Raw genomic sequence first — 10,000 nt, forward strand, 5'->3', positions numbered from 1 at the left:
CATGTCAGTGTTCCCTATGTCAGTGTTCCCCCATGTCAGTGTCCCCCATGTCAGTGTCCCCCAGGTCTGTGTTTCCCCATGTCAGTGTTCCCCCATGTCAGTGTTCCCTATGTCAGTGTTCCCCCATGTCTGTGTTCCCCCAGGTCTGTGTTTCCCCATGTCAGTGTTCCCTATGTCAGTGTTCCCCCATGTCAGTGTCCCCCATGTCAGTGTCCCCCAGGTCTGTGTTTCCCCATGTCAGTGTTCCCCCATGTCAGTGTTCCCTATGTCAGTGTTCCCCCATGTCTGTGTTCCCCCAGGTCTGTGTTTCCCCATGTCAGTGTTCCCTATGTCAGTGTTCCCCCATGTCAGTGTTCCCCCAGGTCTGTGTTCCCTATGTCAGTGTTCCCCCATGTCTGTGTTCCCCCATGTCAGTGTTCCCTATATCAGTGTTCCCCCATGTCAGTGTTCCCTATGCCAGTGTTCCCCCATGTCTGTGTTCCCCCATGTCAGTGTCCCCCATGTCATTGTTCCCTATGTCAGTGTTCCCCCATGTCAGTGTCCCCCATGTCAGTGTCCCCCAGGTCTGTGTCCCCCATGTCAATGTCCCCCATGTCAGTGTCCCCCATGTCAGTGTCCCCCATGTCAGTGTTCCCTATGTCAGTGTCCCCCATGTCAGTGTCCCCCATGTCAATGTCCCCCATGTCAGTGTCCCCCAGGTCAGTGTTCCCTATGTCAGTGTTCCCTATGTCAGTGTCCCCCATGTCAGTGTCCCTCAGGTCAGTGTTCCCCATGTCAGTGTCCCCCATGTCAGTGTTCCCTATGTCAGTGTTTCCCCATGTCATTGTTCCCCCAGGTCAGTGTTCCCTATGTCAGTGTTCCCCCAGGTCAGTGTTCCCTATGTCAGTGTTCCCCCAGGTCAGTGTTCCCTATGTCAGTGTTTCCCCATGTCAGTGTTTCCCTATGTCAGTGTTCCCCCAGGTCAGTGTTCCCTATGTCAGTGTTCGCCAGGTCAGTGTTCCCCATGTCAGTGTCCCCCAGGTCAGTGTTCCCCCATGTCAGTGTTCCCCATGTCAGTGTTCCCCCAGGTCTGTGTTCCCTCATGTCAGTGTTCCCCCATGTCAGTGTTCCCCCATGTCAATGTTCCCCCAGGTCTGTGTTATGTGGGCCACTGCTCACACTGCTTACCACTATTGACCTGATCCCTAAAGTGCCCATTGTAACGGCATTATTTTTATATACGTACATTATTATCATGATGATGATTATTATCATTATCAGTAGTAGTAGTAGTTGTAGTAGTAGTAGTAGTAGTATCATCATTATTACCCTTTCTCTAAAGTTTGACTGGAAAATAATCAAACCGAACATCTAGTGATTCGGATGAGACGATAAACTGAGGTCTCGTGTGCAGCACGCACTTGGCGCACTGGAAAATAGCCTATGGCAACAAAAGTGCTGTCCTCAAGCAAACGTCTGTAAAAGGAAATCCACTGTGATGGGTACGTAATTTAACATAGACCTTTACGCGTGCACTCAAAGCCTGACTAAGTGCGATGGGTTATGCTGCTGGTCAGGCATCTGCCTAGCAGACGTGGTGTAGCGTGTATGGATTTGTACGAACGCAGTGATAAATCTTGAGGTGACATTCAGACTGCATAGCCCTGTCTATCTGCGCGAGTCGATGATGGATTCGGCGTTCCCCCCTGGGCCAACAGGACCCCGATTCCTACCACTGATATAGGATCGAACCCCACGTCCTCACAGCCGTCTGTCATGACGCTGACCACTACGCCCTTGACCGCTGGTTAACGTTGGATCTCCTTGTTGTAACTGCGTACTTTTTACACCCTCTCCACTGCTCAGTGACTGTCCGTTTGTCTGTCTGTCCCTCTGTCTGCCTGTCTCCTGTCTGTCTGTCCCTCTGTCTGTCTGTCTCTCTGTCTGTCTTCGCCAATATCATTCTTTTGATGCAATACTGTGTTTAGTTTGGAGGAAATAGTTATAAAAACAACAACAACAACAACGAGAACAACAGCAACAGCAATATATTCTGTTGTTGCAATGCTGTGTTTAGTTTGTAGCAAACAGTTTGAAGAAGAAGAAGAACAACAACAACAACAAGAACAACAACAATACTATGTCTAGTTTATAGTGAACAGCTTTAAAAACAACAACAACAACAACAACAGCAACAACAACAACTGTCTATCATTCATTCACCCATTGATTACTTATCATGTATGTCTCTGTTTCTTTCCCTGAAGGAGAATGCATTTTCTTTTAAACGAATATTCATTCGAAAGCCCAGGGAATTTTCAGAATGATAAATTTACAAACTGGTATCGAACATGAAAAAACGACAACACAAAAACATTTGTTTCGCAACATAGGTTTTGGACATTTTATAATACTGACACATAACTCTCTCTCTCTCTCTCTCTCTCTCTCTCTCTCTCTCTCTCTCTCTATTGCACGCAAGCACACTCACACACACACACACACACACACGCACACACACACACACACACACACACACACACACACACACACACACACACACACACACACACACACACACACACACTTATTATCCGAACTTTTAAAAAGAAATAAGAGCAACGTTGCAGGCAATTTCTTACCCCCAACAGTGTTCCTATTTTGGAGGGCACAATTTCACTTTATGCGATACTCGCCATCACGATTAGTGCTTTATTCCACAGATCAACGTTTCATGAAATAATGTTGGCTTCCTATGGCTGTTATGCCAGGGTTGAGCAAAGAGGAAAAGCTCTCACTGCTTCCAAGGCGTACATCTCAAGCAGCCTCTGTCAGCCAAAGCCTAGCTCTTGGTATTCACGTGGCGGAGCCGTTTCCACTGACAAGGAGATAGAGTGAAGGCCACTGCTCTAAAAACAGATGGACAGCTCATTGGCCAGGAAAGCTGAAGCCACCTGGACGCCATATTGTTAATCGTATCTGGCCGTCAGTCCATTGTGAAGTCGTCTGCTGACTGGTGGTAGTTTCTGAACTGTAACCGTATATCTTCGATGAAATCGTGTTATGCTTGCACCCACGACATGCCAAATGTTGTGTCTTGATTGATATCTGTCAATGGTTTATTTACCAAAGTTATTACAGGGAAACTGCAGTGATAGCACAAACTTGCTGTGGAGGCACACACGGGAATGTCAGCCTAACTAACGCCGCGAGCAAGTGAAAGTTTGACCTGAAGCCAGCTGAGCGCTCGGCTATATTTATGAAGTTACCGCTTCGCGCTGTACTGACACGAGTAGCAAAATGGCTGATTGAACACGTCAACTGGCTTCAGTTAGCAAAGGGGCTCAAAGAAGGCATGCGATATCAACCTATATTGAGAACAGTGGGTGAAGGCGAGTAACTGGCGCCTTAAAACCATTCACTTCGGGTAGATGGAGCTCGTCATCCTTGGGAGGCCTAGGCAGTCCCTCTAGAGGGAACGAGAACCCTGATTCCAAACCTGCGCTGCCTTGCGGCTACACCCTCTTCAAGGAAAAGGTTCGGGAATAATCCCTGAGGAAAAACAAGGGCAGGTGATGCTCCTCAGCCTTGGCCAGCAGATGACCCACAAGAGGGAAACTCGGACAAAAAACTCAGTGCCGAAGACGGATGAACTGGGCTCCTGTGGCGTATGGCTAAAATGCAGCTATGTGCTGCCTGAAATCATTTTGCAAATGACCTCTCTGTCTCTGTCTCTCTCTCTCTCTCTCTCTCTCTCTCTATATATATATATATATATATATATATATATATGTATATGTCTCTGTCTGTCTGTCTGTTTGTCTGTCACACACACACACACACACACACACACACACACACACACACACACACGCAAACGCACAGGCACTTACAATGCATGCGTGAATAGATGTGTATGTGTGCGCGCGCGTGTGTAATTGTGTGTGTGTGTGTGTGTGTGTGTGTGTGTGAAAATACGTCACCCCACCTCCATATCCCCCACCCACGCACCCCCCTCCCCGCCCCCACCCCCCATGCCCCCCCACCCCCACCCGTCCTGAACCCCCCAAATAAACATCCGTCCGCTTATTGAAAACGCGTTGAGCATTTGCTGTTGTCTGACTGTTCAATCTGCTGAACTTATTTTCCTTTTCTGCCCCAAGACCTTAGTTACCTTCACCTTGTGTGACCTTGACCTGGTTGTGAGGTGTCCTCTTGCTGTGTGCAGGTCGTGTCCTCTGTCTCCCGTCAAAAAGAAGTCCAAAGGATTGGATACAAAGAAGCAGCAGAGGTGTGAATTGTGTGTCTTTGTCTGATCATTGGCTAAGCATAATCTTTGTGTGAATTATGTGTCTTTGTCTGATCATTGGCTAAGCATAATCTTTGTGTGAATTATGTTTCTTCGTCTAATGATTGCGCAAGCAGCAATGATGTGATTGCCTTTGTCTTATAAATGCGCGAGCAGCATTGGTGCGAATTACGTGTCTGTCTAATTATTGCGTGAACAGCAATGGTGTGGAACTATGTGGCTTGGTATGAAATTGCACAAACAGCAATGGTGTGAATTGTGTCTTGTCTTATTATAGCGCAAGCAGCAATGGTTTGTGTTCCCTTTTCCGATAAAAACGCAAACAGCAATGGTGTGGACTGTGTCTTTGTTTTATATATATAGCGCAAACAGCAGCTGTTGTGCTGACCACCTTGTTGTACTGCTGTGAAACATGAACGACGTATCGCCGTCACATTCAACAACTTGAGCAGTTTCACCAGAGATGCCTACGAAAGATCCTCGGCATAAAGTGGCAAGACAGGGTCTCCAACCTCCAGGTCCTAGAGAGGAGCGGCCTGCCCAGCATCGAAAGCCTGCTGATCCAGTACCAGCTACACTGGACAGGACACGTTGTCCGCATGACAGACAGCAGGATCCCGAAGATGCTCTTGTATGGCCAGCTGAAGGAAGGCCACCGCAAACTTGGAAGACCCTGCAAGCGCTTCAAGGTAACCTTGAAGACAAACATCAAAGCCTGTGACATAGACATCGCTTCCTGGGAAACTGATGTCCTTGTCCGCTCTCGCTGGAGGATGCTGTGCTCTAGTGGCATAAAGACGTTTGAAAACAAGAGAACGCTGGCCATTAAGGAGAAGCGTGAGCGAAGGAAGCAGGGCTCAACTTCTGGAGACGTTTTCCCTTGCAACACCTGTGGGAAGTGCTGCGCACCCAGAATCGGCCTCTTCTCCCATATGAGGACACGCACCGACAAATAAGCCTGCCTGCCAACTCATCCGTCGGTCCGACGGGAGACTCCATCAAAAAGCAATGGAATGGATTGTCTATTTGTTATATGAGAGAGAGCACAAACAGCAATGGTATGGATTGTGTCTTTGTTTTATATATATAGCACAAACAGATATATATATATTGTTTGAAAACAAGAGAACGCTGGCCATTAAGGAGAAGCGTGAGCGAAGGAAGCAGGGCTCAACTTCTGGAGACGTTTTCCCTTGCAACACCTGTGGGAAGTGCTGCGCACCCAGAATCGGCCTCTTCTCCCATATGAGGACACGCACCGACAAATAAGCCTGCCTGCCAACTCCTCCGTCGGTCCGACGGGAGACTCCATCAAAAAGCAATGGAATGGATTGTCTATTTGTTATATGAGAGAGAGCACAAACAGCAATGGTATGGATTGTGTCTTTGTTTTATATATATAGCACAAACAGATATATATATATATATATATATATAGAGAGAGAGAGAGAGAGAGAGAGAGAGCACAGTGATGGTATGGACTGTCTATTTGTTTTACATATATATAGCACAAACAGTTATGGTATGGATTGTGTCTTTGTTTTATATATCTAGCACAAACAGTTATGGTATGGAATGTGTCTTTGTTTTAGATAAATATAGCACAAACAGTAATGGTATGGATTGTGTCTTTGTTTTAGATATATATAGCACAAACAGCAATGGTATGGAATGTATCTTTGTCAAACAGCAATAGTGTTAGGTTCCTTTTCTGTATAACAGCGCAGGCAGCGCTGGAGTGAATTGTCTTTTTCATATAATTATAAAGCGCAAGCAGCAGTGGTGTGAATCTTGCACTTTCGTTTTCTCAAATGCGCACACAGTGAGGCTGAGACTACGTGTCTTTTGTCTCACCAAGACTGGCAGTACTTAATTCTTTTGTCACAGAGCAAGAGTGAAGTTGACGGATTGATTGAGTGATGTAACCAAACGAAAAAAAACACCCACAACTTAACACGGACAGTTCCGACACTGCAAAACGTCTTCACAGTGGCTGATGTCCTACATTCGCAAATCAGAAACTTGTCTGACTGTTCAGTTATACACTCTGTACATCTACAGCCTGTCGTTTTCTGTTGCCCCGGTCCCAAATCATTCCCACTTCATGTCGTTTTCTGTTTCCAAACCCCTGAGGATCCCCCAAGCCTATCATTTCCCATTGTCAAATCACAAAACATGTTCAACCTGTCGTATTCTATTCACCAAACTCCAACATCTTCAGCAAAATCGTATCCATTCCCCTCAAACCAGAACCTATCATTTTCTTCTTCTTTCTTCTTCTTTTTTTTCCGGTATTATCCGAAACCAGTCATATTTCCAGCATTCTCTTGTAAGATTGTAAAATTGATTCTCTCTCCTTCCTTTCTTTTTCTCTTTTGAATTTTGTTGTTGTTGTTTTGGTTGGGTTTTTTGGTGTGTTTTTTTTCGCTTTTGGGGGATTTGTTTTGTTTTGTTTGTTTTTTGTTTGTGTGTTGTTGTTTTTTGAGAGGTGCGGGAGGGGGGGGGGGGGTAAAATCATGTTGCGTTCGAACCTTTCCTGAGAATATGTATTGTTTTCAAACATCCAGACTTGTTTTGGTGTAACACGATCACCTGTGTTAACCTCAAAAGCGGAATTTCTGCATAAATTTTGCATTGATTGTTTTAATGTACGCTGCTCGTTGTTGTGGTGCGTTTCTTATGTTACCATTCTAGACTTGTAGTGTGATACTTCTTCTTCGTTCGTGGGCTGCAACTCCCACGTTCACTCGTATGTACACGAGTGGGCTTTTATGTGTATGAGCGTTTTTACCCCGCCATGTAGGCAGCCATACTCCGTTTTCAAGAGTGTGCATGCGGAGTATGTTCTTGTTTCATAACCAACCGAACACAGACATGAATTACAGGATCTTTAACGTGCGTATTTGATCTTGTGCGTGCGTATCCACACGAAGGGGGGTTCAGGCACTAGCAGGTCTGCACATAAGTTGACCTGGGCGATCGAAAAAATCTCCGCCCTTTACTCACCAGGCACCGTTACCGAAATTCGAACCCGGGACCCTCAGATTGAAAGTCCAACGCTTTAACCACACGGCTATTGCGCCCCTTTCGTGTGATGCAATGAAGCAGTGCATGAATTGGTCTTCATTCCTTCACTTAGCTCTGAGCCGTTTTGCAAGGCGTTGACTTCAATGTCCACAACTGTTCACTGGATTACACTGGTGAGTCCGTCGTCATCTGTTGACGTCACCACACTGTGTCTAGTCTGTCGTCTTCTGTTGACGTCATCACACTGTGTCTAGTCTGTCGTCATCTGTTGACGTCACCACACTGTGTCTAGTCTGTCGTCTTCTGTTGACGTCATCACACTGTGTCTAGTCTGTCGTCATCTGGTGACGTCACCACACTGTGTCCAGTCTGTCGTCATCTGTTGACGTCACCACACTGTCACCAGTTTGTCGTCATCTGGTGACGTCACCACACTGTGTCCAGTCTGTCGTCATCTGTTGACGTCACCACACTGTGTCCAGTCTGTCGTCATCTGTTGACGTCACCACACTGTCACCAGTTTGTCGTCATCTGGTGACGTCACCACACTGTGTCCAGTTCGTCGTCATCTGGTGACGTCACCACACTGTGTCCAGTCCGTCGTCATCTGTTGACGTCACCACACTGTGTCCAGTCCGTCGTCATCTGTTGACGTCACCACACTGTGTCCAGTCCGTCGTCATCTGTTGACGTCACCACACTGTGTCCAGTCTGTCGTCATCTGTTGACGTCACCACACTGTGTCCAGTCCGTCGTCATCTGTTGACGTCACCACACTGTGTCTAGTCTGTCGTCTTCTGTTGACGTCACCACACTGTGTCTAGTCTGTCGTCTTCTGTTGACGTCACCACACTGTCCAGTCTGTCGTCATCTGTTGACGTCACCACACATTCTCTAGTCAGGCTTTCTATTGCTTCAGATGTCTGTTGTGTCCACATCCCGATTCCTCGGTCACTACACTGGTGATCCCCAATCAGCTGTCGTCAATGTACTTGAAAAGAAATCAGCTGCTCTTTCATTCATTTGTTTATTTATTTATCTATTTTAAAAACCATAGTTGACGGTTTCAATCAAAGTTCATTTTTGCGTCATCTCTTTGTTCTGTTGTGATCTGAGTATTGGTATCTGTAAACATATAATATATTCAAATGCTTATATATGCTCTCTCTCTGTCTCTGTCTCTCTCTGTCTCTCTCTCTGTCTGTCTCTGTGTGTGTGTGTGTGTGTGTGTAGAGAGAGTAAAGTCATATTTTAGCTCCCTAAATCATTGCACATATTTTACTGGTAATTTTAGTGAAAGCATGAAACGATATTACAATTATTAGATGTTGTAACCTATTTTCAGTGGGTGTCGACTCTTATTCTGTACGTTATTTTACGCAGTTTTGATGCGGATTCAGTCACGGAACAAACGTGCCACCATCTTTCTTTTTCCGTTTTTCGTCCCACAAACCATTGACATGTAGCCAATATGTGTAATGATTTAGGATGCTGAATAGGACTGTTTGAGAGACAGAGATAGAGAGAGGGAGAGGGCGGGGATGGAGGGGGGAGGGGAGGGGGGGGGGCAGAATTGGCTGAAACTAAAAATGCAGGTAAAGGGAAAAAGAGTCAAACCCTGAAGAGACCACTGAAGATGGCTGCACCATCAAATCAAAGAGTCGACGTTTCGGGAATTGTCCAAATCTGCCCTGTCCCGTCACACTGTCGTTTCCAGCTGCCGTCTGGAACGTGCCTCAGAATGTCACTGTGTCACTCTCCACTCATCGAGTCGTGGTGAATGTCGCCGTGCCCGTGCTGTCCAAACTACCGATGCCCCCTCACACTGTCGTTATCTCATCTACAGCTCCAGTGTCGCCGTGTTTCACGGGCATGATGAGGCCATCGTTGGTCCCAGTGTGTGTGTGTGTGTGTGTGTGTGTGTGTGTGTGTGTGTGTGTGTCCCTGCTCCAGGGAACAGTACATACATACAACGTTCCTTTCTTGTCCTGTCCAGTCCGTCGCAGCAAATGCTGGCGAGTTGCAGTTTTTTTCGTTTTTCGTCGTCCACCTTGGATGCAACGCAGATCCCCCTCCCCCTCCCCTCCCCCTTCCCCAATTCCCCCTTCTCCCTCTCCCCCCCCAACACCCTCCATCCCCCTTCCATCCTACCTCGCGCAGTCTCCGATGGAGTAATTAGCCTTCGCGAGGAAGAAGGGGAAAAGTGAAGGTAAGGATGCTTGATGCGTGTTGTGACAAGAGCACACGCCCCTCCCTCCTTCCCTCCACCCCCCCCCCCCACACCCCCTGCCCTCCTCTCCCTTCCCCTCCGTCCCTCCCTGCCTCCCTTCCCCTCCCTCCCTCCCTGCCTCCCTTCTCAACGACAACGAAGCTTTCTTGGCCAGTGGGTTGTCCGCTCCTGGGTCTCTCCACCCACTTTCCCCCCTCCCCCTTTTTTCTGCACAACCCACTGTAGACTTGTTCTTAGCTAAGGCTTACATTATTCTAAGGTGGGGTGGTTTTTCTTCTTCTTCCTTAGCTCTGGCCTCGCCTACGAATCGGTCGGGGCCCGGCCATTGGCTCGCTTAGAGAATGACGTGATTCTTTATGCGCCAATGGACGGCGATTTTTTCTTCTGCTGCAAGCTGCTGTGCTGTGCCGTGCTGTGCTGTGCCGTGCTGTGCTGTGCTGGCCTGGCCTGCTGGC

This window comes from Babylonia areolata, chromosome 28 (assembly GCF_041734735.1).
Source record: "Babylonia areolata isolate BAREFJ2019XMU chromosome 28, ASM4173473v1, whole genome shotgun sequence".
Lineage (NCBI taxonomy): Eukaryota > Metazoa > Mollusca > Gastropoda > Neogastropoda > Buccinidae > Babylonia > Babylonia areolata.